Source organism: Rhinopithecus bieti, unplaced genomic scaffold (genome assembly GCF_001698545.2).
Source record: "Rhinopithecus bieti isolate Rb0 unplaced genomic scaffold, ASM169854v2 scaffold_5889, whole genome shotgun sequence".
Lineage (NCBI taxonomy): Eukaryota > Metazoa > Chordata > Mammalia > Primates > Cercopithecidae > Rhinopithecus > Rhinopithecus bieti.
The window spans coordinates 2,165,131-2,191,205 of record NW_016805277.1 but is presented as its reverse complement, the minus strand read 5'-3'; the positions used below and the strand labels follow the sequence as shown (position 1 = coordinate 2,191,205).

The 26,075-nt window shown below is 40.5% G+C and overlaps 1 protein-coding gene and 1 long non-coding RNA gene across 3 annotated transcripts in view; one reads left to right on the top strand and one right to left on the bottom strand.

The window, feature by feature from the left end:
* Positions 1 to 26,075, bottom strand: part of FSTL4 (follistatin like 4) — a 417,177-nt gene that overhangs the window by 338,701 nt on the left and 52,401 nt on the right. The window lies entirely within an intron of this gene.
* LOC108529569 (uncharacterized) overlaps positions 16,924 to 26,075 on the top strand; it is a 34,117-nt gene continuing 24,965 nt past the window's right edge. The window contains exon 1 of the long non-coding RNA XR_001885575.1: positions 16,924 to 17,127. This is a non-coding gene — a long non-coding RNA (uncharacterized LOC108529569). The remainder of the gene's footprint in view (positions 17,128 to 26,075) is intronic.

The following is a 26,075-nucleotide window of genomic DNA, read 5'->3' as shown; positions in this document are numbered from 1 at the left end:
TGACACCCAATTTGCTTGTTTGGATTTTGTTGCACTTTTTTTTCTTTCCTGCCTCCAAACTCAGTTAAAACTGCTGTATTCTGTGTATTTGTTTTTTGTTTGAAGCAAATGGTGTCGAGACTTCTGTGCCAGCCCTTGAGACAGCTGGAGACACCCTGGGGTGCTGTAAAACTGAGGGTGGGAATCACTGATTTCAGAGAGAAGAAAAAACAGTTCAGGGAAAACTAGCAAGTCAGCATCTTCTGAAGCTGCAGCATGAGCCAAGAGTGCTGCGGCCCTGGACAGCGCCGTTAGGAGCCGCAGAAATGCCTCCCCACTCACCGCTGGAATTCAAGGTTACAGCAGGTTAAAAACACCTTGCCGGACTCCAGGTGCCCACCTCAGCACCTTCGCTGCCTGCTCAGGGTCATTCATGATGGAGCAGTTCTCAGGGCCCATGTGTAATCCTCAGTCATGTGACATGCATTGTGTACTCAACACTAGCCTAGGCACCTTGAAGACAAAGACAAGTAAATAAGCTTAAATGAAGCAAATCTAGTTTCTGCCGTCAAGGAGATTGTGCTGAGGAAGAAGATAAGACACAGGCATAATACCTTGCATGTGTCCTGGAGAACATATGAGTTTAGCTAGAAAGAGAACCCCATCTCCTCCAGCAAGAAATTGCTGTGTGGCTGTGCCACTTTTAGGTGACTTATGGCCAGGGACCCTGCCCTGACCACAGGGACCCCTCCCCATGGAGCCCCAAGATAAACAAGGCACATTGGCAGAGGAGGGCCAAGAAACCCCTAACTAAGGGCTACACTCAGGCTCCACACCCCAATGCAGAGACCTGGCAGGCTGAGCTGGGCCAGAGACTCAGACTCACACAGGCCCTGAGTGGGCTCTCCGTGGTCTTTCCTCTCACACCCACAGACTCTCATCTGGGATCTTGCCCCAGTGCCCAATGCTGCGCAAGCCTGGACCACAGTGGGCTGTGCCCAGACTGGACATGGGCCAGACTCTCACATCTAGGAGGTGGGACTGGAGATGAGGCTGGGCCCTGGATGGGGCCAACATTCTTCTTTGCCAGGACAGCAAATGCAGAAAAGGATGGGCTCAGACACACGAACTGACTCCTCCTTGTGTCTCGCTGGCTGACCACTGATGGGACACTCTCTTCACACTGTTTCTTTCAACATCTTTCCATCGAAATCTTAACAACCTTCTTGTCAACATACTCCTTTAAAGCAATTGTTACAAGGCATCTCTTTGGGAGAATGTGCTGCCCCCTTCCCCCAGTGCTGAGTGAGCCATGAAAGGGGAGGACGTGAGGTATCTGGGGCTCTGACTTTGGCCCTAACCTCTGTGGTCACCTTGCCAGGGAGGGACCCACATCATGAGTTTCGGGATTATCCCTACCCATGACTCATGAGGCCTTGAGCGTCCTGCTTCTGCCATGGAAGATCCCCTGGGAAGACTGAGGGCCAGAGCTGAGTGTGGAGTGTGTATCCCTCCACACCGGCAGCAGCCAAGCCCCGCCACACTGCATTTGTTCCCTAAAAGAACATTTTTCTAAGCAGGCCTCTCAGCTCTGGGGAATGAACAGCAATTGAGTGAGCAACAAATTGTTTCATTTGCTAAGACTGTGAGCTACAACTTGCAATAAATCAGTGTGAAATGAGAAAATAGAAAAGGAAAGATGATCCTTCTCCAATTGCCAGTCAAGCTTTAGTTTCCGGCACCACAGGTTTGGTGATGGGGCGGAAATCATCAGACTCCTCGCTCACAGTCATATTCTCAAAGGAACCATACTGAAAATATTCCAGTGAGCTCATTCCTGGTATCCATCCCCACAGGATGCAACCCTTCAATAATCTGCATGCCTTTACTGTGGGAAGGAAAACCAAGCACATTCCAGGTCAGGAGTGGAACAGGGCATGCCTTGCAATAGATGGAATAATGGCCCCACAGATGTCCACGTCCTAGGCCTGATACCTATATATATGTTCTCTTACACTGCCAAAGGGACTTTACAGGAGTGAGGTAAGGATCTTGGATGGAAAAATTATCCTGCAAGATCCAGGAGGGCTCAATACAATCACAGGTCCTTCTAAAAGAGAGGCAGGAGGGTCACAGTCAGAGAAGGAGACATGATGACAGAAGTAGACAAGTAGACGTCAGAGTGATATGGGGTCACAAGCCAAGAAGGCAGGCAGCCTCCAGAAACTAGAAAGTTCAAGGAAATAGATTCTCCCTTAGAGCATGTAGAAAGAACTGCCTCTGTGCTTGTTGGCAGCCACATAGGCCAACCATTATAAATAACTTCCAGGAATCGACAGTCACCACAAACTGCCCCACATTATCCCCTCCATGCTGTGTATTTTCTACATTCCTAGCATAGAGACTTATGTTCAATATCATCTCCAGGTCCGATTGGGAATACAAACAGCCTCCTTTGTGGTTGTGTAGGCACATGGCAAAGACTCCATTGCAGAACAAGGCCAGGGAGGGAGGTATTCCGGTTAACCCAGGACACTGTTTACTCAAGAGCTCCCAAGGAAGACCCTACTAGAGAGAATGGAGGCCCCTCCCATGAGCCACTCATAAACAGGACTCTGGGCATTAGAACCAGGCCTTATCTACCCCATAAGGACTTCTGATTCTCTAAACACAATAGGACGAAAATGTGCATTGCATGGTAAACATAAGCTGGATTTGCTTTCATAACCAAGGTCAGGACCTTCTTTAACAACATCAGCAGGGGCAATGTCACCTGTGACCATCCTGGCTCAGAAAGGCTGGTCACAGATGGGATGGCCAGCCAGAGTCCTAGAGTACCAAGCCTGAGTCTCCCCTTTGGTTAAGGGCCCTGGAGTACCTGGAGAAAAACCATTCGGAGGACAAAATACAGCAGGACAGGTGATCTCCAAACCCCAAGCATCCAACCAGAAATGAACCCCAGAGACCCTGTCTCAGCTGTGAAACTTCTAGGGCACAGTCCCAGGGATTCCTGCACAGCAACAAATAGCATTTTGTGGATTCTAGGAGTTTATGCAAGAAACAGAGGGCCCCGGTGGGCTTTATCATGGAATTAGAGTTACCAAAAATAATCCCCATGGTCATAAAGTAGCTTTCACACCTTGATTTTAGCCTAGTGAAACTGATCTTGAACTTCTGACTTCCAGAAGTGAGATAATAAGTTTACGAGTATTTCTTGGGTTTTGTTTGTTTGTTTGAGACAGGGTCTCCCTCTGCTGTCTGGGCTGGAGTAAAGTGACTGATCTCTGCTCACTATAGCCTCAAATTCCCTGGGCTCAGGTGATTCTCCCATCTCAGCCTCCTGAGTAGCTAGGACTACAGGCACATACCAACATGACCAGCTATTTTTTTTGTATTTTTAGTAGACAGGATTTTGCCATGTTGGCCAGGCTGGTCTTGAACTCCTGGCCTCAAGCGATCCATCCACCTCAGCCTCCCAAAGTGCCGGGATTACAGGCGTGAGCCACCATGCCTGGCCAGTAAGTTTATACTTAAGCCACCCAGTCCATGGTAATTTGTTACAGCAGCAATAGGAAACTAAGCCAGGCTCTCCATGTTCACAGTTATCTCCGCCCTGCTTTTGGCAGGACAGACCTTCAGCAAAACCTAATGAGGAGCAGAACAAACATTCACTTCATCACCAACCTCATCCCACATCGGAAATGAGTCACCCTGACTGCCCACCCCAGAGCAGATGGACTGTGAGCCTCAATAAGGAAGACTGGGTGGTGGATCTAAGTGCTCCTGAGGAGTTTCCATCCTGCCCCATCGCCCTTTCCTGCCCCCATTTCTCCCTCCAGGTGCTCCCACAGCTCTGGCTCCCCTGAGCCCTCACTCCTGCTGCAGTGCTCCTCATCCACATCTCCTCCTGAAACCTCAGGCCTAATACTGTACATTGGGCCTAACATTCTCCTGCAGCACCTACTTGTCTGCATCTGTTTTGTGCTGCTATAACAGAATTATCTGAGACTAATTTATAATGAACAGAAAGTGATTGGCTTATAGCTCTGGAGGCAGGGAAGTCAAAGAACCCATCACCTGGAAAATAAACTGGTTGTATTAAAAAAAACTGGTTGTAAAAAAACAAACAAACAAAAAAAAAACAAGTAAACTGAGTCTCCTATGAAATAGCAGAGACTCCATGTTAAAGCTAACAAATCATCCTAAACTATCAGAAACAAATTACTTTTCTGTCACTTGAGTTTAAGAAAAAGTCGGTAAGAAATTCCCTCTGCTGTTTTCCAGTGAGTCAAGGCCTTCTCTGCCTTGTACAATTTGGTCCTAACTCTGGGACAAGTCCAGGCACAAGCGTAGCGAACTGAGCCCCAGGATAAAAAGTGGATCTTCTCTAATACATTTAACTACAATAATGAATTCCTTATATTCTGATGTATTTCTTCACACTATTCCTGTTACTTTTATGCCTAGTGATAGAGTTTCAGATATTCTACCCTCCATGTGCCCATGATGGCTATTATTGTGGAACCATGAAATTCAGAACTCATAAGGTCCAGCCTCAGAAGAATAATATGCTTGAAGGAACATAGCCCCAAGATCAAAAATAATTTTAACAACACAAATTCTTTCCTTGCTTTTTTTGAAAATGGTTACTAGGATACAAATATCTAATTCATTGGGATATTTGATAACATCCCTTCTTTTCTCCCCCATTTCCCTCACACACCCAGCTGTCCCCAGCATCACATCCCCAGCTGTCCCCAGCATCTCTCCCACAATGGTCTTAATCTCTTCACTCCCAGCTTCTCTGCAACTCCTTCCCTTTTTTCCATGCAACCTCCTTTTCATCCTTTTAATATGTGGGCCTACCTGCCTCTTAATGAGGAAAGAAGGAAAGAGGGGTGCTCTGAACTGAACTGTGTGCCCCCAAAATTCATATGTTGAAATTCTAATCCCCAGTGTGACTGTATTTGGAGTTAAGACTTTCAAGAAGGTAATTAAGGTTAACTGTGGTCATATGCAGGGGGGTTATCTGATAAGAGGGTTGGCCTCATAAGAAGAGGCACAAAGAGCTCTCTCCCTCTCTCTAGCATGTGAAGACAGAGCAAGCAGACAGCTATCTACAAGCCAGGTAGAGCACCCTCACCAGAAATCAAGCTGGTCCGCATCCTGATCTTGGACTTTGCAGCCTCCAAAACTGTGAGAACAAATGTCTTGCTTAAGCCACCCAGTCTATGGCATTTTGTTATAGCAGTCCAAGCAGATTAGGACAAGGGGGATAGAAATTGGGTTAGAAATTATGGGATTTTCTTTGGTGGACTGAAGGAAGAGGAAGTAAACGTTCTCATACTGAGTGTCATTTTGTGTCCGAATAGTGCATATGGTACTAGATTATTATTTATGCAGAGACGGAGAGACTGAACTCCTCCAGAGCAGGGACAATGCCTTGTTCATCTTCCTTTCCCTGTCTCCAAGCAGAGGGCCTCTCACACACAATAGATCCTCTGTAAATACACATCAAATGGTAAATAAGCAAGTGAATGAATGAATGAACTGAGCACATGATGGAAAGGCATGCACTGGTCTCTGGTTAGCATCAGATTTTACTCCCATTATAAAAGTAGTACCTGTTTAGTGTGGAAAAATATTAGAAAATACAGATAATAATGAAGGAAAGAAAAATTATTCAAACTGACCAGTCAGAAATAAACCTCAATTTTAGTCCATATTCTTCCATATTTATCTCATTTATTTATTTATTCAAATTAGAAACCTACAGTACATTCTATTTTTATAACTTGCTTTTCTCCTCCCTTAACAGCATATTGTGAACAAATTTCTATTTCAACAAAATACTTGTAAAGGTACAACATTGTTTTAAATATTTGTTTAGTATGCTATGGCATGGTTGTATTGTCATTATTTCAGTCAGTTACTTTTGGGGGACATTTAAAGGTATTTTATTATTATAATCAATGCCATAATAAGTATTTAAAATTTCTTTAAAATTATTTAAAATTAACTTCTGAATAGAAACAAAATAGTTATAAAGTATATGTGGCATATGAAATAGCAATACAATGATTATCCATGTATGAGCCATGTATAATAATTTTACTTGTTTTGTCACTTTCTTCTTTTGCCAAATAGTATGTGCCTGAGATTTATCAATTTTATTACATGTAACTGTAATTCATTCATTTTCCACTCTGGGTATAGTATTCTACATCTATCTCTTTATATTCTATATATTATTATAGAATAATTGCTATATCTTTATCACTATAGGCTATATCACGATTTAGAATTTATACATTCCTCTGTTGCTAGATCTTTACATTGTTTATAATTTTAAATTATTATGAACAAAGGTGCTATAACTTTCTTGTTCATGTCTCCCAGTACAAATATGGAAAAGATTCTACGGGAGGTTGCTCCTGGGAGTGGAGTGTCTGGTTCCTAGAGTACAGGATTTTCAGCTGTGTTAAATAAAGCCAAACTGTTTCACAAAAGAGTTGCACAAGCTTCTGCTCTCACCAGCAGTGTCTTGTGCTATTTCTTTAGGATGGCCCAATTAGCCCAATTATTTCTGGTCCTTTGGTTTCCACATAAACTATAGAACCCGCTTGTCAAATTACACACACTCATTCACATACTTTTAATAATAAGTTAATATACTGTTCATTTTGGGGGAGAATAAACTCCTTTACAATACTGATCTTCTTATTAATTAATTAGGCCCTTCAACAAAGTTTCATAATTTTTTCTCCATGAGGACTTTATGCATTTTAGTTATATTCATTCTTGGAGCTTTATATTTTTGATGCCAGTAATGGTATCAATTTTAAATTACATTTTCTCTTTTTTACTGTTATATGGATAAGCAATTACATTTTGCATGTTGATTTTGTATTTAACAACCTTATTAAAAGATATTAGTTATCCTAATAATGTATTCACAGAGCATTTGGCTTTTCTACACAACCATATCATTTGTGAATAATCACAGTTTTGTTTCTCTCTTTCTAATTTTCATATTGTTTATTTCTTTCTCTTGCCTTACTGCACTAGCTAGGACCTCCAGTGCAATATTAAATAGAAGTGAGATAGCAGATACTCTCATCCTGCTCATGTTTATTTTGATATCATTTCAAACTCACAGAAAAATAGCAAGAATAATATAAGGATCGCCTATACTTTATCTCAGATTTAGCATTTTGTCCCATTTGCTTATCATTTCTCTCTCTCTCTCATTCATATATATATATATCATATATATATCATTCATATATATATATCATATATATATCATTCATATATATACACACACAGAGACACATACACACACATACAGATAATATGAAAATACAGATAATAATGAAGGAAAGAAAAATTACTCAAACTGACTAGTCAGAAATAAACCTCAATTTTCAGTCTATATTAGTCTATATTTATCTCTATTTATTCAAATTCCATACACACACAAATATAGTGTGTGTATCTATATATATACACATACATATATAAATATATAGGCATACATGTATATATGTATACATATATATACACAGTACATATATGTATTTTGGGGGGAACCATTTGAGAACAAGCTAAAGCCCCATGTGCCTTTAATCCTAAAGCATATATTTCCTGAGGTCAACACAGCCTCCTACAGTATAATTGTAGAAATCAGCATTGCTATGATGCTTTACCTAATCCACAGTCCATATTCAATTTGTGTCAATTATCCCAATAATGTCTTTATATCTAATTTTTTTTCCTAGTCCGGGTTCCAACCCAGGATCACAGATTGCATTTAGTTGTTATGTCTCCCTAGTCTCATTTTATCTGGAACAGTTCCTCAGCCTTTCTTTCTCTTGACCTTAATATTTTTGAAGGGTACAGGCAAGTTATTTTGTAGAATGTCCCTCAACATGGATTTGTTTGATGTTTCCTCCTAAGATTCAAGTTATAAATTTTTCACGGGAATACCAAAGAACTGACACTTTGTCCTTCTTAGCATATCACATCAAGAGGCATATGATGTTGGTTCATCCCAATATTGGTGATGCCAGCTTTAATTGCTTGGTTAAGGTTATATCCATCAGGTGTCCCTAAAGTAGAGCTACTCTTTGTCCTTTTGTAATTAAAAAGTAATGTGCGGAGAAACACTTGCAGAATATGTAAATAATCTGTTCCTCATCAAATTTTGACTGTTGGTTTTCCGTATCCACTGAGACTTTTTTTTAACTTCATCTTTCCTTCTATATTTCTTATCTGGCATTCCACCAGGAAGAGCTTTCCTTTACATCCATCTGCTTATTTATTCATTTATGTATGTAGGGACTCATGCATTCCTATTTTATTCAGTGTGTTGCAATTATTTTCCAGTAGTGTTTTGTTGTGTAACCATTCAAAAGCCTGGGGGTTTGACACAACACTTATTTTATTATCTTTCACGGTTTCTGTGGGTTGGGAATTTGGGATGGACTCAGCTAAGTGATTCTGGCTCGGGGTCCCTCATGTGGTTAGAGTCAGACCACGGCCAGAGCTGGGAGAGTTGGGGGCTAGCCAGCTGGGGGCTTGTTGAGCATCTCTCCTTCTCTTCGTGTAGCCTCAGAGCATCTCCACTTGGTCTCTACCTGTTGGCTCACTTGGGCTCCTTTCACAAGATGGTAACCTCACGGCGCACTGTTTATATGGTGGTTCAGGGCTCCACTGTGAATAATCTAGCCAGCAAGGTGATGATTTGTCATTTGTATGACAAAGCTTTAGAAGTTATACAGAATCACATCTGCCACAGTTACAACTTGCCCAGATTCAAGACGGGGGAAATAGATCCCATCTCTACATGGAAGAAAGGTCAGATTCATGTTATAAGGATATGCATGATGAGAGATACTGTTGCTGCCATCTTTGGAAAATCAATCTGCTATGATCCACCCTCTGGCCACAATTCACATCCCTCCCATGTGCAATAATCCTCTCTCTAATATCCCCAAATCTATTAGTGCAGCAGCACAAAATCCAGGATCAAAATCAGGTTATCTGTTATCTAAATCAGGTCCTGGTTCAGACAAGACTCCTAAGGTGAGGTTCCTAGGATTCCGCTCTCGCGCACCGTTCCTCTGAATCTGAAGACCTGTAAACACTCACCCCATAGGTCCATGCATGACAGTGGGGCGGTACAGCACAACTTCTACAGATATTGTCATTTAGAAAGGGAGAAAATGTGAGGCCCACATCAGGTGCTGATCCATAGCAGTTCTGCAATTTAGCCAGTACTTGTTTCTAGTCCCTTGATTAGAACTCAGGTCGACTCCAGGAATAATTCTCTAGGGCTCTTGGCTCCACCCTTCTGAGTCTTTCTTCCTTTCCATGCAAAGTAACCCATGTTAAGTAGTTTTCTCAGCCTGTTTCCTGCTTGTAGAAGTTAGGACATTCAGGGAACTCTTCATTTTGCACTGTCTCTGTCACTTACGATTTAAGCTTGTAAAATATTTGAAAAAACAAACTTGCATTCTTTTAGTGTATCAGTTTACAGTGTATTTTGTGGTGATTAGTGTTTCATCTTGGCTGGGTCATAGAGCCCAAATATTTCATCAAACATTTTACTGGATGTTTCTGTGAAGGTTTTTTATTTTTTTCTTTGATGAGGTAAACATTTTAATAGCGACACTTTGAGTAAAGCAGATTATCTTCCATAGTGTGGATGGGTCTCATCCAATCAGTTGAAGGCCTTAATAGAAAAAAAATTGACCTCCCGCAAGCAAGAAGGAATTCTGCTAGCAGACATGGCCTTTCGATTAAAACTGCAACCCTTCCCTGGGTCTCCAGCCTGCCAGCTTACCCCATCAGATTCTGGATTTGCCAAGCCTCCACAATTGCAAGAGACAATTCCTTAAAATAAACACATTTTTAAACACACACACACACACACACACACACACACACACACACACACACACACACACATTCTCTCCTCTCTCTCTCTATTGGTTCTGTTTCTGCAAAGAACCCTAATACATACTCTTTCCAAGAAAAGCCAAACTTGTAAATCTCTTTGAGACAAACCCTACTGTTTCCTGGGCTCCCTATGGGACAATGCTCTTAAGATGCTAGAAGCCCTATTGTTCAGCAGCAAGGCACACCTTAAGATCTGTAGAAGTCGTTCTTTTTTTCCTAGATGGAAGGGTCTATGATACCTTGAATATTTCTGGGGTTTTAACAAAGAACCTTACAGGTACCCCTCATGGATTTTCTTTTTGCCCTGAAATCTTTTCTTAATTTGACAACTTTCCTCCACTTTTGAGAGGCTGGGAATAAGAACAAGTTTGACTTTCAAGCCTGATGAGTCTTGGCTCCTTTATATTTAACAGTTTGTTCTCCAGTTCACCTCTCCCTCCCATGGTTTAACATAAGCAAAAAAACAAAACAAAACAAACAAAAAAACAACGAATCTAGTGGTACTTTCAAAATTGTCTAATAACCTCTTTAGTGGAACCCTCAAGTTTATTTAGCATATTTCCTATCTTTTTGCATTACCAGAGGTGACAATATTACTAAACAACCCACTATCCCAAATCCAGAGTTCTTCCATCCAACTTCTTGGAACATTTTCCTCCCTTGACTTTAAGTGCCCACTGAGAGCCTCCTCAGGAGGCCAGCCTGCTTACACAGCCCCTGTAAGCTTTCACCAGCAGTCTCAAGGCCTCCTGCCACCAAAACCAAGGTCCAAAACCAAAGTCAGGTGTTTTGAGGTTTTGTCATGGTGCCATCTCATATTTTTGTCCCTAATCTATTATGATTATCTATCGCTATGCAAAGAATTGCCACAAAACATAGTGACTTAAAACAACAACAAGTATTGCATTATTTCTCAATATTTCTATAGGTCAGATATCTAGGGAGGGTTCAGCCAGGTGGATTTGGCTCAGGAGCCTCTCACATAGTTGTTGTCAGATGGTGGCTGAAGCTGTTTGGGGGCTGATGTGGCATTCTTCTCTTTTCAGGCTGTCTCCACGTGGTTCTTCCACATGGACTAGTTTGCACAGGAACCTCAGGACAGAAGACAGTTGACATGGTGGCTCAGGCTCCAGCAAGAGTGTTCCAGCCAACATGGTGGAAGCTACCTATCTTCTATGATTTGGCCTTGAAGTCCTACAGCATCACTTCCACAAAAGTCCCCAGGTTCAAGAGGAAGGGACATAGACCCTGCCTCTCAACAAGAGGAGGGTCAAAGACACATTGTAAGAAGAATATGTTAAATGGAAGATACTGTTGTGGCTAGCTTTGAAACATACAATATGCCACAAATCCATTAACATGTTTTTTCCTTTTTAAAGCTCAAATTGTCCAGATGTGGCCAGCATGATTCCTTTAAGTTGACTATTATGTCGTTTAATAAGTCCCCATGATGCTTTGAGTGCTGCTTTAGTTTTCTGACACAAAACAACCATCCAGATTCATTGTATACTTTTTCTGCTCCATTTCCCCACTTCTCCAAGGAAGCTTAGTTCCCTTCAGTGGAGAACCTGGCTGCTAGGGGTGTACATTGCTACTGAAGTATCACTGATTCTGTGCCTTCTCAGCACACAGAGCTAGAGAATGTTACACAGACACACACACACACACACACTTAAGTGATACTTAACTGATACTTCCAACTCCCATCTGAAAACAAATGTACCATTCTAGACTTCCCACTTTCCATATCTGTAAAACCCTTTCCTAACAGTGAAAAATCTTGCTCACATTATATATGAAATACATTTATTATTTGCTACTGGGTTTAAAAAATGGTGTTTGAAGTTAAAGAAGTTCCCTTCTATTTGGTTTTCCTTGTGTAAGAATTTTTTCTATAATAAATGAATGGATATTAGATTTTAAAAATACTTTTCTTACATCTATTGAGATGATTATATGACTTACCTACTTAAAACTGTTCTGTGGTGAAATACATCAAGAGACTTCTAGTGGCCAACAAATATAGTTTGAGATAAATCCAAATTGTTATGGTTCCTTATATTTTATTAATAGACTGCTAAATACAGTTTGCTAATTTTTGCTTAGGACTTTTGTATGTTATTCTCATCAATATACCCACTTTTTCTGGATTCTGGAATAGCCCATATGAGATGAAAATTGTTGTTCTTTGAAAATTTGTTAGTACCCACTGGTAAAATATCTGGATCTGATACATTCTTTGTGGGAAGATTTCCAGTTGGAAATCTGATGCTATTTCTTGAATGATTCTATGACTGATTAGATTTTTTATTTCTACTGAAATGAGTTTGGGCAAAGATTTTTTTCAGGAAATTTGACCAGCAGAGCTTTCAAATATATTGGTGAAATAAGATTCTATTATTGTTTTGATTTCTGCGCTTTAATTATTACATCCTCTTTTCATTTCTCATATATTTTCCCTCTGATATATTTATTCCCTCCTCCTCCCTCTCTCCTCTTTCCTTTATTACTCTTGACAGAGTTTTGTTCATTTTATTGGTTCTTTCAAAAATCAGCCTTTGGCTTTGCTGAACCTTTCTGTTGTACTTTTTTTGTTTTTTTTTCAATTTTATCCATTCCTTTTTATTATTATTCTTTGTTACTTCCTTCCTTCAACTTTATTTGGGTTTACTCTGCTACTCTTTTCCCAACACTGTGAGGTGGAGATGTTTAACTCATCAACTTTGGTCCTGTCTTGTCTTGTATTCTTTTCTCTTTCTTTCTTTCTCTCTCTCTTTTTTTTTTTTTTTTTTTTTTTTTTTTTTTTTTTTTTTTTTTTTTTTTTTTTTTTTTTTTTTTTTTTTTTTTTTTTTTTTTTTTTTTTTTTTTTTTTTTTTTGTCAAAGAAACAGAGTCTTGCTCTGCCACCAGGTTGGAGTGCAGTGGTGCCATCAGAGCTCACTACAGCTTCAAACTCCTTGGCTCAAGTGATCCTCCCACCTCAGCCTCCTGAGTAGCTGGGACTACAGGTGTGTGCTATCATGCCTGGTTAATTTTTTTATCTTTTTGTAGAGACAGGGTCCCACTGTGTTGCTCAGGTTTCTCTCCAACTCCCGGCCTCAAGCAATCAACCCACCTCAGCCTCCCAAAGAGTTGGGATTATAGGCATGAGCCACCATGCCTAGCCTCTTTCTTCTCTTCTAATGGAGTTATTTAAGATTGTGTAATAGCTCCCATTGTGATCATGAGCTTGTCTATTTTTCCTTATAAGTATGTCAATTTTTACTTTACAGATGTTAATCTGATCTTACTTGGTAAATACATACTTGGAATAGTTATTATCTTCCTCGTGAATTTAATCTATTATTACTCAGTGGTCCTCTTACTCTCTAGTTAAGCTTTATGCCTTTATAATATTGTGTTTCACTTTATTACACCTGTACCAGGCTCTTTTTGCTATTTTTCTGGAATATTGTTTTTCATCTTTTATTTTCAGTCTTTGTCCTTGTATTTTAGATATGCTTGTTTGTCAAACAGCTGGGCCTTTTTTTCTATTCCGGTAACTATCATCTCTCAATTGGAAGATTTGGTTTGCTTACATTTATTGTAATTACGAATATACTTGAATTTAAAGCTAATATTTTGTGTTTTCTATTTTTTCTGCCTTTTCTATTTTTCATTTTCTCCCTTGAATTCTTCCCGGATTTTTGAATATTTTCTCACTTCATTTATTGTCTACTACTAAACTTGAAAGTTATGCTTTGTTAGTGGTTTCCTTAGACATTTTCACCCTCTATACTTATCAAAATTAGGTTTATAGGTATCTTTTTTCTTTTTCTCAACCATACAAGGATTTCGGTACAGAAATTCGAAGTTGTCCTTTTTTTGACTGATCTGCTATATTTTCACTTATTTTCTGCCAAGCTTTTAAAGTTATGAGACATTATTTCATGCAATTAATACTTAGATTAACACAAATATTCCCACTTTTAATTAATTAATTAAAATTAAATTAATTTCCAAATATTAACCCAAACATTGCCACTTTCTTTACTCATTATTTTAATTAATTAAAATTAAATTAATTCCCAAATATTAACCCAAACATTGCCACTTTCTTTACTCATTATTGCTTCTCATATCTTAGACTTTCCATTCTTCCTGTTTAAAAACATCCATTAAAATTGACTCAAATGAAAGTGTGTTAAAATCTTTTATTTTTTTTTCAGAAATGTCTCCATTTTAAAATTTTATTCAAAGATATTTGATGGTATAAAGTTCTATACTGAGGAAACATTGGCAACTTAAGGTTCTGGCTTCAAAAATAATAGCTGTTATTTGACTTAAAAATCACTATACAGCGGGACAAGAACTGTAAAACAATTGTTTCTGGGCCCTGGAGGCAGGCAGCATGTGCTGCTATTCTTGAAAGAAAGAAAACACAGGAGATGAGCACCACACTCATCCCAGTTTTCTACCTGAGGGTAGTTTTTAATGGGTTCATGGCCCAAACCTTGTCACAGGGAAATGGAGCTCAAGTAGAGAGCAGCCGTCTTACTAGGCAGAAGAAACAGATGTCAAAGTCTGAGATTTCTGAGGCTGGACCTGAGCTCAGGATAAGAGCAAGTTACAGAAAAGGAGCCCCAAAAGCCTGAATAGGGTTTCTCTTTGGTCCTGGACTAAATCCTAAGTTGCATGAACAGCAGCAAGGTTTCAGGGGCCTGGAAATCTTTGGGAAGTTAAGAGCTCAACAGATTTTACAGGTTGTATAGCACCGAGTAGGTGAAATTCTGGCCCAGTCAAAGTATAGAGACCTTGGTAAATACCCTGAGCTTTTGGGCAGTGGAGACTCAGTGGTATAATAAAGAATTTGACTGGTATTTGTCTCTGGTTGCTGAAAGGGAGAAAATCCTTGGAGTAATAGGAATGTCTTTTTTATTTATGAGCCCCTTATATCATACCTGAGTTTACATTATGAGATGGCTCAGAACAGGCGCTGGTCACCAGAAATATCAACCATGTGAGCAGAGGTTAGGGCTTAGAGCTAGCCTGACTTCTGGACAAAAAGAGGTACGATATATGGTTTGAGAGTGCTCCTCAAGATTCCAGTGTGAGATTTAGTCCCTGTTGTGGCAGTGTTAGGAAGTAGAGTCTTTAAGAGGCGATTAGGTCACTAAGGGGGATTCATGCCACTCTCACAGGACTGGATTAATTCTCGAGGAAGTGAGTGAGCCCTTGCTCTCACAGGACTGAATTAGTTACAAGAGTGTGTTATTATAAAGCAAGGTTTCTCCCTGAGTTTTCCCCTTTACACACTCACCCACTTCCCTGCTGTATTATGGCATGATGCAGCATGAAGCCCTCACCAGAAGTCAACCAGATGTGGCTGCCTGATCTTGGACTTCTCAACCTCCAGAATTGTGAGCCAAAACAAACCTCTCTTCTTTACACTTTACCCAGTATCAGGTATTTAGTTACAGAAACAGAAAATGGACTAAGAGAAAATTGACACAAAACGTGGGGCTACTACTATACAAATACCTGAAAATGTTGAAGCAGCTTTGGAACTAGACAATGGATAGAGGCTGGAACAATTTTGAAATGAATGCTAGAAAAAGCCTATATTGCCATGAATGGAGGATTTAGGGCTCTGGTGAAGGTGCAGAAGAGAAGACTAGGGATAGTCTAGAATTTCTCAGAGATTATCTAAATGGTCATGACCACAATGTTGACAGAAATGTGGACAGTAAAGGCCATTCTGACAAAGTCTCAAATGGAACTGAAGAACAAGGTCTTGGAAACTAGAGTAAAGACCATCCTTACTATAAAGCTGTAAAAAACTTGGCTACATTGTGTTCATGCCATAGGGCTCTATGGATTACAGAACTGAAGAGCAATGAATTAGAATATATGGTGGAAGAAATATCTAAGTGGCAGCAAAGTATTCAGGCTATTATATGGCTACTTTTAACCACTTTCATTAAGTAGTGAGAGAGGAAAAAATGACTTACAGATGAAATTCATAATCAAAAGGGTAGCAAAGTAGAAAGACTTAGAAAATTCTCAGCCTCGCCATGTAAAGAGTGAAAAAGTGGCTGAGCGTGGTGGCTCATACCTGTAATCCCAGCACTTTGGGAGGCCAACGTGGGTGGATTACCTGAGGTCAGGAGTTCAAGACCACCCCAGCCAACAAGGTGAAACCTCGTCTCTACTAAAAATACAAAAATTAGCCAGGTGTGGTGGCACATGCCTGTAATCCCAGCTACTTGAAAGGCTCAGGCAGGAGAATTGCTTGAGCCTGGGAGATGGAGGTTGCAGTGAGCCAAGATCATGCCACTGTACTCCAGCCTGGCTGACAGAGCAAGACTGTCTCAAAAAAAAAAAGGAGTGAAAAAGTGTGTTCAGGAGAGGAAACCAAAGATGTTTCCACAAAAAGTGGTCCAGCAACCTTTTGCTAAGGAGATTGGTAAAGACAAAAGGGATAAGCAAGACAATGGAAGACAGATCTTGAAGGTATTTCAGAGACCTTTAAGGCTCCTCCTTCTATCACACACCCATAGGCACAGGAGCACAGAATGGTTTCAGGAAATGAGCCTAGGACACCCTCCACAGGCTTGCTTCCCAGGGCCCCCTGAGGTCTCTGTTCCCCACATTCCAGCGTAGCATTCCTCTGCCAACCCAGCCACGGCTCCAGGTATAGCTGGAGCCACTGCTCTAGAAAGTACAAGTTGACCTTGGTGGCATCCATGTGGCATCAATTCTGCAGGCATGAAGAATACAAGAGATACGGGGCATGGCTTCCTCTCCCCAGATTTCAAAGGATATTGTGAACACCCTGGGGGCCCAGGCAGAGACTTGTCACAAGGATTGAGCCACTGCAGAGAGCCCCCATTAAGCAAGGCCTAGTAGAGTCATGAGAATGGGATCACCATGGAGACTTCAGAATCATGGAGCTATAAGCATGCAACACCATTCTGGGAGACCTGAAGTGTGAGACATGGAGTCAAAGAAGATTATTCCGGAGCCTCAAAACTTAATGTTGTTTTCCCTGTAGGGCTTTGGACTTACTTGGGGCCTAATACTCCTTTCTTCTTGCCTGCCTCTCTCTCTCTCTCCTCTCCCAGAATGGAAATGTCTATCCTATACCTGTCCATTCATTGTATCTTGGAAGTAGATAACTTATTTTGATTCCACAGGCTGCTCACAGGTAAGATTGGGGACTTTTGAGTTGGTGCTGGAATAAGTTAAGACCTTTGGGACTATTAGAATGGAAAAACTGTATTTCACATTGTGAGAAGAACATTAATTCTGGGGGCAGGTGTGAAATGCTATAGTTTGAGTGTGTCCTCCAGAATTCATGTGTTAGAAATTTGGTCCCCAGTGTGGTGGTGTTGGGAGACGGAGGCTTTAAGAGGTGAATGGGTTGTTAAGAGGGATTAATGCTGCTCTCACAGGACTGAGTTAATTCTTATGAATGTGGGAGTCCTCCCCTTCATTGGACTGGATTAATTACCACAAAAGCAAGTAGCTATAAAGTGAGGCTGCCCTTGCATTTGCCCTTTTGGTATGCACTCAGCTTACCCTCGTGTTATGATGAAGCATGAGGCCCTCACCAGAAGACGATCAGATTTGGCAACCTGAGCCTCTAGAATCATGACCCAAAATAAACCCCTTTTTTAAAAAAAATAAATTAACCAGTCTCAGGTATTACTTTATAGCAGCAGAAAATTAACCAAGACAAGAGGCGAAACTGGATTACATGGCCAATCATTAAAGTTACATGGCCAATCATTAAAGCGATAATACCTACAAAATAAAATCCCAATAAAAACCCTGGACACCCAAGCTCAGCAAAGCTTCCTGGTTGGTGAACACACTGATGTGCCAGGAGAACAATGTAGCCTAATTTCATGGGGAGTGGGCATGGAAGCTCTGCATTTAGGACCCTCCCAGACCTTGCCCTATGTATTTCTTCATTTGGCTTCATCTGTATCATTTATAATAAAATGGTAATCAAAAATATAGAACTTTTCTGAGTTCTGTGAGTCACTCTATGAATTATCAAACCTAAGGGTGTCATGGAAAGGATTTATAGTCAGTATTTATAGTCAGGAATTTATAGTCAGTAGGTCAGAAATGCAGCTGGCTTGGGGGAACCCTGAACCTATGGTTAGCCTTTAAAGTGAGAGCAGTCTTATAGAGGACTGAATCCTTAACTTAGGGGGTCTGCTAACTCCAGGTGGTTAGTGACAGAAATGAATTGCAGCATACTAGTTGATATCAGACTACACAAAAAGGCTTTGTCCTATGGGTAAGAATCATATCCTAGGAATAAGGCCTATACACTACAACTGAGGGAGAAACCAAAAAAAATCCCCTAACAAAGTCTAAACATGCACAGCAAAAAATGGTAACCTGTAATCATGAGATAAAATCATCAATTGAGGTAGACCTAGAGATGCTAACACTATGGGCATTAGCAGACAGAGGACTTCAAAATTACTATCATCAGTGTGGCAAAGAAAAGAAAGAGTAACTCAACAGAGAACTGGAACCCATAAGAGAGAATCAAGAGGACACTCTAGAACTGTAAAATACAATATTGAATTTTAAGAATTCACTGGCTAGAATTAACATCAAAAGAAACTCTGAAGAAAATGTTAATTAACTCAAAGGTAGATTGAAGCTTGAAGGGGGAAAAAAGAAGGGAAAAAACAGATAACAGAGTAAGAGTGTTGTGGAACATGGTTAATAGGTCTAAAATTCTAGATTGGCCAGTGTTTTCTCTCAGCATATTAAAGATATTCCAATGCTTTCTGATTTCTACTGGGAAATAAACTGTAAGTCTCTCATAAGTAATCTGTTTTTTCTTTCTAGCTACTTTGAGGTTTGTCATTTTGTCCTTAGTATTCTACAAGTTTATGTTGTTGATAGCCTTACGTTTCTTTTTATGTATCCTATTTGGGATTTACTGGGCTTCCTATATCTAAGGATAGCTGTCTTCCTTTGGTTTTGTAAACTTTTTTCAAGCATTATCCCTTCCAATATTACTCTTCCTGTTTTCTCTCTTTAACCCCAATTACAAATGCTTGAGTCCTCCTCATCCTAGTCTACTTGCCTCCTAACCTTGATAGCTTTGTCTCCTCCTTGCATTCTGGTTACATTTTCAGATGTATCTTCCAGTTCTCTTCAGTTATGCCTTGTTTGTTCTGAAGTCTATCCTTTGATTTTTAAAATTTCAATTACATGTTTTATTTCTAGAAATTTGAATTGGTTATTTTTCAAATAATCAAGATAGTTTATATAGATTTATTATTTGTTTATATTTTCAGCTCCCTTTTTATTGCTTATAACATAGCACGCATAGTTTTTTAAATGTTAATTCTATTATCTGGTCTTTATAGTTCCATTTCTGCTGGCTCTTCTTTTGGTGTTTTGCACCCTTTCATTTTTTAAAATTTTAACTGGGAGTCCATATTCCTTGGATAGAAAACTGTCAATATTATTTGAGGCCTATATTGAAGAAGAGTTCTTTTACACAGGATTTGTGTTTGCTCTGCCATGTACCTAGGAACACTACCAGCCAGGACTGTTTTAAGCTCAAATCTTGGCTGAGGCTTTCTCGGACTAGTCTATTATATGAATTCTACTGAAAGCTTAGCTTGTGGTTCCTGTTCTCAGAGGAAACATTTTGACTCCCACTTAGCATCAAGGTTTAAGGCAGGCAATTTTCTTCACGCATCCTTGAGAGAAGATAGGGCATGTTTATTTTTATTTCACCCTTACACTAGAGAGGTAGCCTACTGGGGTCTGTTGGGGTCTCAGTTTTTACATAGAGGAGGTTTTCTAACAGGCTGATCTGCCCTAGGCTTGACTCCTGTCCCCATATCTCTTGAGATCATAAAAATCAGAGCTCAAGATCACCTGCATTGGGCAAATACTCTCAAAGCAAAAGTCTGCTTCAGAACCGAACTTTCTCTGAGTTTTGGCCTCTTAAGAATTCTTTAGTTCCTGCTTTCTCACTGAGGTATTTAAAAGATTGTTTAAAAGTTTTATCCATTATTTAAAATTGTTTTAAGTGGGAGAGTCAGCTAAGTTATCTAGCCTCCCATACAGCCAGAAACAACAAGCTGCATAAATAGTTCTAAAATTTTCTTTTTATTAGTACCTACTCTTCCTGAAATGGTGGATAAATGTGATCACTCAGTTTTGAGGAAAGAAAACAAGTTGGTCCAGTTAAATCCAAGGCTTTCTAACCCAATGCATTTCAGTAAGTATTCACCAAAGACATCCTAGTCCCCTGTACTATAGGCCCACTTAGAATCAGAAGTCACAACCCCAGGCAACCCCAGCTCCAACTGTGGGTGAATAATAGCTAACAATGATGGCTAATACAGGGCCTACTCAGAAGGTGGGTCAGTGCTATGCTAAGCTTTTGAATATGCATTTAATCCACACAACTGCCATAGAAGGTAGATAGAATTATCACCACTATTTTAGATGTGAGAAAACCAAAGCACAGAAGTTTAAATAACTTGTTCAAAGTAATATAACCAGTACGTTGGATCATACTCAGAATGTCTGGCTGTATAATTTTGAAAAACTGCACTGAATAATTAGAGAACACAGAAGGAGACAACTCTCAACTCAATGAGATCATGTGAGTAATAAGGGTAGGATAAAGTCCCAACGTAATGGTGGCTGGAAATGTTATAGAAAGCCAACTTAGGTAGAATGGAGTTTGGCTCTTCTCACTGTGTAAGTGATGATTTTCTTGTCCTTTGACATAGCATGCCATATTATATGGTCATTGTACACTTACGACGCCTGCCCCAAGCTAGAAGGACTCATCTTGCTCCTCTCCTCCTTTAGGGAGGGAGGTTAGAGTTTCCATGCAGACCCTGTTAATCCAATTTTCTTACTATTACTTAGAACATGTTTCTAATAAACCTCTTGGGATTCATATAAGTTCTTTCACAGCAGTTAAGCAATTGGGAATGAACCATCCTAAAGACAACGGGCAAGCCACCCAAAGCAACCATCAGCTTTGTTTGCCTGAGTCTTGCCTCTGTTTACGATACTTGGGGAACAGCAAGTGTGGGAGAGAGGATAAAACACAAGATAGCTTTTACAAAATGACTAATAAAGAAATAATGGGAACCCAATAACTACCAATTACAGAGGCAAGAGAAATAATAAAAATAATAAAGCAGAAAATGTACAAAGCAAACAATTAAGACTATTTTATCAAAACAATACTGCGACTCAGCAAGCATTAATTCTCACTGCACAAGGGCAGTAACTGTTTATCATCTGAATTTTGCACATTAGGAAAATGACACCAAGGGAGTTAATAAGTTTCTCCAAGCTCTAGGACACTTCGGAGCCCAGATTAAAAGTTAGCCATGCTCACGCTCAGCTGAGATGTCATCTCTCATTAAAGTCTAAATCAGCTCAGAGAACACACCACATTTATTATTTTTTATAAAATCGTATGACTGATTCTGGAGGAGCCAACAGTATCTTTGGGATAAACACTGATTAAAAACATACTTTTAAAATGTCTCTTTTTCTAACCCAGTGGACTAAATATATAAATTAGAGCTATTCTGGTCTACTGAGTACTGTAAATGTATATTTAGATGTAACAAAATATCAGCTGGAAATATCTTTGGAAAGTAATTACTCTGCAATATACGTGGAATGTCTTAAATGCTTAAAGCAATTGCCTCATTTTAAAGACATAACTTACATAGAGAGGCACAAATATTAATTACCAAGCTCGAAGCTTGCTTGTAAATTTATTGCCTAGAGGGAATATGTATAGATTAAGGCACAAATATCAAAAAATAAGATAGAATGATAGAAGATTTAATTGCCTAAACCAAGGACCCACTTCTAGACACCAGCATCATTAGAGACATTCAAGGAGGGCTGAGGAGGTAAAGGGTTGCTCCAGCTTTTGCTCCAAATTTCCCCAACTTCTCTCCTACCCTCCACTTTCCTCTCTCCCCCATCTCCTTACTGACATCTGACTCTACTGGTCTATAATTAACAAGTTCTATACCTTAGTACAAAACAGGGATTGAAAACTCAAATGTCTAATATTAGTACAAAACAGGGATTGAAAACTCAAATGTCTATGGAGACCACACAAGTAATTTAAGGAATATGGGTCTTCTGGAACTTCTATTTGGTTATATTTATTCTACAGAACTGTATCTAACACTTAGTCTCACTATGAGGAATGCACTAGGGAGTAGTGAGGACTGTGGAAAAGCAGGAGAGCATGTATACCCTTCAAAGACACGGCTGCTCTCACCCAAGCCTGTTGCTGCCATGAGGTCATGTGGGCCCAGTGTTATCAAAGCATTTTACTTTCCAAGATCATCTGTATATTTGGATATTTGAATCTGTTGGTAAAATGCCCTTATTTTTAAACTATGGCAACTCATCTCATTCATATTGAAATATTTTTATGTTTACAAAAAACATCTGCAGGCCAAGAGAGCATAAATCAAAACATGGCTGCAGGCTGAATCTGGCCCACGGGCCACCAGTTTGAGACCTGTCATATGAAACAAATATGGACCAGAAATCAGGCTCAAGGGTCTTAGGAGAAACCTGTCTTAGGTTTTCTTATGAAGAGGCAGACAGGCTTGGTGAGTTTCCAGGTAGGAGATGATGTGGCTCAATGAAAGTTCTGCTATTCCTTCAGGACCCAACGTGATTTTGTGGGTATTCATAAGGAAACAGGGGATGAAGCCCTAACAGTGGGTGTTCTAGGAATTAGCAGCAGATAGGAGAGATACATGTGTGCAAAAGTCTTTTCTGGACACTTGCACATGGTAGAAGAGCCACAGAATTCTCAACTGTAGGGTTCAGGGCAAGCAACCTCCGGGTAAAGTCTCCTGGTCCTGCCGTTCCCTGTGCTCCAACGGCAGTGGCTAGTCTCTTGCCGTTAGATCTCTGGGCCTGCAAAACATAACTCTCCCTCTGACCTCCAGGGGGCGAGGGAGAGCGGGTGAGTCCCGTGGTACCTGGAACCCACAGTCTGTATCAAGAGAGAGGAAGCCTAGGTTTGTCCAAGACTAACAGACTGGACCAGCATCTTCACCTCTTTACCAAGGCATGGCAGCAGCTTCTCAGTGTCTTGCCTCAGACGTTTCTTCTCCGTTTCCCTCTGTCCTCCACATGTTCCCCTCCCATCAGGCACAGCTATGGGTGCGCCCGCTCTTCCTAAACTTTTCAAGGACTGTCCATTTAGAAGTGACCTTGCAGACTTGCCTTAGAGCTAAGAGTCCTCAGGACAAGGGTCCTAGCAAAGCTACAGTAGCAAGACACAGGGACACCCCACTACAAAGGACTAAATATTTAGGTATGGTGAGGTCAGTAAATAAGTCACTACTGAAACACGCCCAGCAAACCAAATCACAAATCCTTTCAAAGCTGTGTCTTCTCATTTCTAAAACAGAGTATCACATGATCTGGCCACATTGAACTATTGTGAGTGTTAAAATAAGTGAACTCGGCAAAGCATATGGCATATGGTGGAGCTTTAATAACAACAGTTGTCATCATGTGCCCCCTCCCATATAATCTCCTATCCCCTAAGGCTGGAAAACAAAACATGTAGGAATAATTTAAATGAAAGTCAAAACATAGAACTTAACTAGAAAACTCAGTTAGCCAGGACCCCCATCACTAGGGTATGGTGGCTAAGTCTCTGGGATATGTTGGACACTGTGCCACTCTATGGAGAAGGGAGAACCTGGACTCAAGGGTGGGAAGCAAGGAAAGGAAGCAAGAAAAACAACCCAGAGAGCCCTGAGAATTAAGAGCACTGGCTCAGAGCCCCAAATCCCTCCTCTGCTACTCACTAGTCCCGGGACCTCAGGCACGTCACTGTACCTGTTCAAGCCTACCTCATCTGTCCAAACTGTGGGGCCTTTGATCTGGAGTTGGATCATTTGGATGATTCCATGAATGGAAGAGATGAGAAGCAAGTCCAACCTTGCAAGGAGGGAATGGTCACCACCATGCCCAGCATTCAGGCAGGCTGCTTGGTGGGTGGAGTGCAGTTGTGAAGACAGGCTACGCAGTTGACCTTTTGGAAATCCAGACAGAGAGCTTGGGGAGATGGGGTGGGGAGGTGCCTGGAGCACAGTGGTGGGCACATCTAGTGCTCTCTCAGGTCATTTACATGGGCCTCCGCTGTGGGTAGCCTGTTTCTCGCTATATTCCAAATGTCTCTGATCCATGACACTCGCATCCTAATGGATCCTGCTGTCAGCAATGGATGAGCATTGAGCTAATAGATGTCAAACAGCATTTACATTTCTGAAATGGCTTCATCTGCTCCCTCTCCCAGGACTCTCCAAAGTGAAATTTGAAATGTGGACAGACGGGTCAGCTCTGGACAGCTCCACTTCCAGAATTCTCATGGGCAAGAAACAATTATTTATTTGTTCCTAAACAGACAGACAGTGCTGAGCTTATTCAACAACAACAACAAGCTGCTTTTCAACCTTGTCTTCTTGGAAAGGCGTGCAATTTCCTAAGAGGCACATGGAAATGTCTGTCACCTTGTAGTTTAAATAGCATTCATTCATTCATTCAAAGCACACTCGCAATGAATTACCTTGTTCATTCGAAATTCTGCAGAAGACCAGTGAGAGGTTTGGATTGGAGAGAACATGGGGGAGTTTAGCATCTGCGATGTGGTACGAGAATCAAACCGCGCTGCTAGATTCACCCAAGCACCCTCTGCATGATGACGGCAGGGTCAGAATGGTATTCTCAGCCTGGGTTTCAGTAGCAGGGACATCTGTAGCTATCAGAAAATGCTGTGGAATCATCTGTCTAGGGACCATCTGTATTTGGGGGTTATTCCAATGTAGCACCTGACACATGATAATGAATGGATTTTTCTGGCTCTCTCTAGCTCTATTTTAAACTGTCATCATTTTAAACCATGAAATATGTCAAGTGATAATTAAACCTTACCATAGACAGGTACTGTGAAAATGATTAACTTTTACCATTTCCTCCATACACATTTTGAATATTTTGAATACCCCAGGTATGGGATCATTACACTGACAGATGAGAGAAGTCATCTTTACAATAATTTATTTTTAAAAGAACCAAAACAGGGCTGAAAATTCTGTGTTTTCCCATTGGGTTTTAATTTGAAAACTTCTGTCACAAACTCCTATTTACAGAGGAAGCCTGGTGAGAGGAATACAGAACTGGATGCCATAATCTCCAACTCTGCCTCAATTAGCTGTGTGACCCAGGGCAAGTCCCTTGCCATCTCTGAGCATCAGTCTCCTCCTCTGTCAAATACCAATGACCGTATCTTCACTTTTCCTAACTCACAGGCTTTCTTGAGCATATTAAATGAGAGGACAAATGGGAAAGCTCTTTGAGAGCAAAAGGCACACCAGTTACACTATCTGAATGTAAGGTATTATTTTAAATTCTGTATAAAGGGGAAAAAAGTAATATGCCAGCACAGCTTTACAGGCCTACTGTTTTTAAAAAATAAACACATACACAAAACCAAAACCTCAACTCATTTTATTTTTGGCTGAAGTTTCTGAGCAGGAGATTAGATCTGACCCTATCAAATCAACGTCCCCTCGGAGCCACAGGACTCCCATTTTGTGTCCAAATACGCAGGGGCTCACACAAATGATAAAAATTCAAATGAAGCAGCCAACCAGCTGGATGGGAATGTTGCTTCCAGCAAAAAGGAAGAGCAAATAACTGCTAAAACTAGTAAGGCAAACAGCCTGAAATATATTTTTACCCCCCACAACTCATTGCCTAGACCTGTGAATTTTTTTACAGGCCTATTTCTTCTGAACTTGGGGTTCTCCACTCCCCTTTGGTAGCAGCAGCAAGACACAGCTCCCCGAGATGGGAGGTTGGGGGAGGTCCCAGGACCTCTGACTCTGCAGACATGCTGACTGTAGAACAATGAATACACGTTTTTGAAAATGAATATTTCAATCAGAATTACACAAACATTGTCAGATTCCCATAGAATGTGTCTTCCTGAATGACCTCAGTGAAGCCCATTTTAATTCTTTGATCAATTTCCTACAGAGTACAAAAGGTCCTCATTGTTTAAATTTAGAAAATAAGATT